The following is a 6,000-nucleotide window of genomic DNA, read 5'->3' on the forward strand; positions in this document are numbered from 1 at the left end:
CCAGCCGAACCGTGACAGTAGATCCGGCCATGGATCCCGCTGAAGTCCCACTGCCAGTTGTCGCCGACCTCACCACGGTGGTTGCCCAGCAGTCGCAACAGATAGCGCAACAAGGTCACCAGCTGTCTCAACTGACCGTGATGCTACAGCAGCTATTACCACAGCTCCAGCAACAATCTCCTCCGCCAGCTCCTGCACCTCCTCCGCAGCGAGTGGCCGCTTCCGGCTTACGATTATCCTTGCCGGATAAATTTGATGGGGACTCTAAGTTTTGCCGTGGCTTCCTTTCGCAATGTTCCCTGCACTTGGAGATGATGTCGGACCAGTTTCCAACTGAAAGGTCTAAGGTGGCTTTCGTAGTCAGCCTTCTGTCTGGGAAAGCTCTGTCATGGGCCACACCGCTCTGGGACCGCAATGACCCTGTCACTGCCTCTGTACACTCCTTCTTCACGGAGATCCGAAGTGTCTTTGAGGAACCTGCCCGAGCCTCTTCTGCTGAGACTGCCCTGCTGAACCTGGTCCAGGGTAATTCTTCTGTTGGCGAGTACGCCATCCAATTCCGTACTCTTGCCTCCGAATTATCCTGGAATAATGAGGCCCTCTGCGCGACCTTTAAAAAAGGCCTATCCAGCAACATTAAAGATGTGCTGGCCACACGAGAAATTCCTGCTAACCTGCATGAACTTATTCATCTTGCCACCCGCATTGACATGCGTTTTTCCGAAAGGCGTCAGGAGCTCCGCCAGGATATGGAATTTGTTCGCACGAGGCGGTTTCTCTCCCCGGCTCTTCTCTCCTCTGGTCCTCTGCAATCCGTTCCTGTGCCTCCTGCCGTGGAGGCTATGCAAGTTGACCGGTCTCGCTTGACACCTCAAGAGAGGACACGACACCGCATGGAGAACCTATGCCTGTACTGTGCCGGTACCGAACACTTCTTGAAAGATTGTCCTATCTGTCCTCCCCGCCTGGAAAGACGTATGCTGACTCCGCACAAAGATGAGACAGTTCTTGATGTCTACTCTGCTTCTCCATGCCTTACTGTGCCTGTGCGGATATCTTCCTCTACCTTCTCCTTCTCTGCTACGGCCTTCTTGGATTCCGGATCTGCAGGAAATTTTATTTTGGCCTCTCTCATCAACAGGTTCAACATCCCGGTGACCAGTCTCGCCAGACCCCTCTACATCAATTCTGTTAACAATGAAAGATTGGACTGTACCGTGCGTTACCGCACGGAACCTCTCCTAATGTGCATCGGACCTCATCACGAAAAAATTGAATTTTTGGTCCTCTCCAACTGCACTTCTGAAATTCTTCTTGGATTACCGTGGCTTCAACGCCATTCCCCAACCCTTGATTGGTCCACAGGAGAAATCAAGAACTGGGGTACTTCTTGTCACAAGGACTGTCTTAAATCGGTTCCCAGTACTCCTTGCCGTGACCCTGTGGTTCCCCCCTGTATCCGGTCTTCCTAAGGCTTATATGGACTATTCTGACGTTTTTTGCAAAAAGCAAGCTGAGACTTTGCCTCCTCACAGGCCTTATGACTGTCCTATTGACCTCCTCCCGGGTACTACCCCACCCCGGGGCAGAATCTATCCTCTGTCTGCTCCTGAGACTCTTGCCATGTCGGAGTACATCCAGGAGAATTTAAAAAAGGGGTTTATCCGCAAGTCCTCCTCTCCTGCCGGAGCTGGATTTTTTTTTGTGTCCAAAAAAGATGGCTCCCTACGTCCTTGTATTGATTACCGCGGACTTAATAAAATCACGGTAAAAAACCGCTACCCCTTACCTCTTATCTCGGAACTCTTTGATCGCTTACAAGGTGCCCACATCTTTACCAAACTGGACTTAAGAGGTGCCTATAATCTCATCCGCATCAGGGAGGGGGACGAATGGAAGACCGCATTTAACACCAGAGATGGACACTTTGAGTATCTGGTCATGCCCTTTGGCCTATGCAACGCCCCTGCCGTCTTCCAAGACTTTGTTAATGAAATTTTTTGTGATTTCCTATATTCCTGTGTTGTGGTTTATCTGGACGATATTCAGATTTTTTCTGCCAACTTAGAAGAACACCGCCAGCATGTCCGCATGGTTCTTCAGAGACTTCGTGACAATCAACTTTATGCCAAAATGGAGAAATGTCTCTTTGAATGTCAATCTCTTCCTTTCCTAGGATACTTGGTCTCTGGCCAGGGACTACAAATGGACCCAGATAAACTCTCTGCCGTCTTAGATTGGCCACGCCCCTCCGGACTCCGTGCTATCCAACGTTTTTTGGGGTTCGCCAATTATTACAGACAGTTTATTCCACACTTTTCCACTATTGTGGCTCCTATCATGGCTTTAACCAAGAAAAATGCCAATCCCAAGTCCTGGTCCCCCCAAGCGGAAGACGCATTTAAACATCTCAAGTCTGCCTTTTCTTCCGCTCCCGTGCTCTCCAGACCTGACCCATCTAAACCCTTCCTATTGGAGGTAGATGCCTCCTCAGTGGGAGCTGGAGCTGTCCTTCTACAAAAAAAATTCTTCCGGGCATGCTGTTACTTGTGGTTTTTTTTCTAGGACCTTCTCCCCGGCGGAGAGAAACTATTCCATCGGGGATCGAGAACTACTGGCCATTAAATTGGTGCTTGAGGAATGGAGGCACCTGCTGGAGGGATCAAAATTTCCAGTTATCATATACACTGATCACAAGAATCTCTCCTATCTCCAGTCTGCCCAACGACTGAACCCTCGCCAGGCTAGGTGGTCGTTGTTCTTTGCCCGTTTTAACTTTGAAATCCATTTTCGCCCTGCTGACAAGAACATTAGGGCCGATGCCCTCTCTCGTTCTTCTGATGCCTCTGAAGTAGAGGTCTCTCCGCAACACATCATTCCTCCGGACTGTCTGATCTCCACTTCTCCAGCTTCCATCAGGCAAACTCCTCCAGGGAAGACCTTCGTTTCTCCACGCCAGCATCTCGGGATTCTCAAATGGGGACACTCCTCCCACCTCGCAGGCCATGTGGGCATCAAAAAATCTTTGCAACTCATCTCTCGATTTTATTGGTGGCCGACTCTGGAGACTGATGTTATTGATTTCGTGCGGGCCTGTACGGTCTGTGCCCGGGATAAGACTCCTCGCCAGAAGCCTGCTGGTCTCCTTCATCCTCTGCCTGTTCCTGAACAGCCTTGGTCACAGATTGGTATGGACTTTATTACGGACTTGCCCTCATCCCGTGGCAACACAGTTGTTTGGGTGGCCGTTGATCGATTTTCCAAGATGGCACATTTTATTCCTCTTCCTGGTCTTCCTTCAGCGCCTCAGTTGGCAAAGCAATTTTTTGTACACATTTTTCGCCTTCACGGTTTGCCCACGCATATCGTCTCAGATAGAGGCGTCCAATTCGTGTCTAAATTCTGGAGGGCCCTCTGTAAACAGCTCAAGATCAAATTAAACTTCTCTTCTTCTTATCATCCCCAATCCAATGGGCAAGTAGAAAGAGTTAATCAGGTCCTGGGTGACTATTTACGGCATTTTGTTTCCTCCCGCCAGGATGACTGGGCAGATCTTCTACCATGGGCCGAATTCTCATACAACTTCAGAGTCTCCGAATCTTCTGCTAAATCCCCATTTTTCGTGGTGTACGGCCGTCACCCTCTTCCTCCCCTCCCTACTCCCATGCCCTCTGATTTGCCCGCTGTGGATGAAGTGACTCGTGATCTTTCCACCATATGGAAAGAGACCCAAAATTCTCTTTTACAGGCTTCATCCCGGATGAAAAGATTTGCTGATAAAAAAAAGAAGAACTCCCCCCATTTTTGCTCCCGGAGACAAGGTATGGCTCTCCGCTAAATATGTCCGCTTTCGTGTCCCCAGTTATAAACTGGGACCACACTATCTTGGTCCTTTCAAAATCAAGTGCCAGATCAACCCTGTCTCTTACAAACTCCTTCTTCCTCCTTCTCTCCGTATTCCCAATGCCTTCCATGTCTCTCTCCTTAAACCACTCATCCTTAACCGCTTCTCTCCCAAAGTTGTTTCTCCCACTCCAGTTTCCGGATCTTCTGACGTCTTTTCTGTGAAGGAGATTCTAGCATCCAAGACGGTCAGAGGTAAAAGATTCTTCTTGGTCGACTGGGAGAATTGCGGCCCTGAGGAGAGATCCTGGGAACCTGAGGACAACATCCTGGACAAAAGTCTTATCCTCAGGTTCTCAGGCTCCAAAAAGAGGGGGAGACCCAAGGGGGGGGGGGGTACTGTTACGCCGAGCGCTCCGGGTTCCCGCTCCTCCCCGGAGCGCTCGCAGCGTTCTCTCATTCGCAGCGCCCCGGTCAGACCTGCTGTCCGGGTGCGCTGCGATATTACTCCCAGCCGGGATGCGATTCGCGATGCGGGACGCGCCCGCTCGCGATGCGCATCTCGGCTCCCGTACCTGACCCGTTCCCCGTCTGTGTTGTCCCGGCGCGCGCGGCCCCGCTCCTTAGGGTGCGCGCGCGCCGGGTCTCTGCCATTTAAAGGGCCGCTGCGCCACTGATTGGCGCAGCAGGCCTAATCAGTATTCACCTGTGCACTCCCTACTTATACCTCACTTCCCCTGCACTCCCTCGCCGGATCTTGTTGCCATTGTGCCAGTGAAGGCGTTCCCTTGTGTGTTCCTAGCCTGTGTTCCAGACCTCCTGCTGTTGCCCCTGACTACGATCCTTGCTGCCTGCCCTGACCTTCTGCTACGTCCGACCTTGCTCTTGTCTACTCCCTTGTACCGCGCCTATCTTCAGCAGTCAGAGAGGTTGAGCCGTTGCTGGTGGATACGACCTGGTTGCTACCGCCGCTGCAAGACCATCCCGCTTTGCGGCGGGCTCTGGTGAATACCAGTAGCAACTTAGAACCGGTCCACCAGCACGGTCCACGCCAATCCCTCTCTGGCACAGAGGATCTACCTCCTGCCAGCCGAACCGTGACAATCATCTTCTTTCTGATGGGTAACGTGGACTCCGATTCAGCGGATATATGGGGGTCCCAGAGATAGAACCCCTGCCTATCATTTTAATTCTATAGACACAGACAAGCATGTGTGGCTTATGATGGATGTGGCCACATGCGACCCTTGGGCCATAGGTCGTGCACCACCTACAGCTCTTGGTGTATCCCACAGGCACCCTATGTAGACTGCGTGGCCTCCGTTTATAGTCTGTTGGTGGGTTTTAGGATCAACCACGAGGAATTATGTATATGCATTAGGATTCTGCTCTTGAAAGCACATTAGGGATTTGCCCATTATGCAGTTCCCTATGGTCCTTCCATATGAGAGTTATACTTTAATGAAGTAGGAAAGCAAAAAAAAAAAAAAAAAATCCCTCCATCACCTAACACAGCTGGAAAGTGTCTGTAATGCGTTTTACGTTGTAAACGCTTTGTTTCCTTAATCGATGGATGTGACGGCGCTTCATGCATCATTTATATGGAGCTGTATGTTCATGACTAGTGTTTATGTCTCTTCTTTATACAGTGCGGCATGTTCACTATCACACATCCGTGTTAAGGCTGCATTATGTCCTCCGCACTATTATATAACTCCATATAGCAACAGTTGGTTCAGCTCGCTGCTGTATACAGATGTCGCATAGCGTATTTATTGTTTATTATAGGTGGATGGCTTCTAGACATTCTATAATGCTCCTTCCTAGCTATATATACGGAGCTAGTGGGGGGTGTACAAGCTGCAAGTATGGGGGGGGGGGGGGATCCGCAGTATTACAAACCTGCCTGGTTGTTGTTATGGCAACCAGCCACCGCTCACCACTTCTGATTGTGTGTTTGTGTGTTTTGCACACTAAAGAGAAGGAAAGAATTGCTCACGGCTGTGAAGTGTTTACATTCCATCTCTATACACTAGGACGGTGCAGATTAGCTGTGTCCCGTGATTTGACGCTACAATAACCACACATATATAGATCATACATATTTTACCTTTACTTGTATATTCAGGATTTATCTATACAGCAGTTTCCTCATAT

Source organism: Hyla sarda, chromosome 4 (assembly GCF_029499605.1).
Source record: "Hyla sarda isolate aHylSar1 chromosome 4, aHylSar1.hap1, whole genome shotgun sequence".
NCBI classification, from domain to species: Eukaryota; Metazoa; Chordata; class Amphibia; order Anura; family Hylidae; genus Hyla; species Hyla sarda.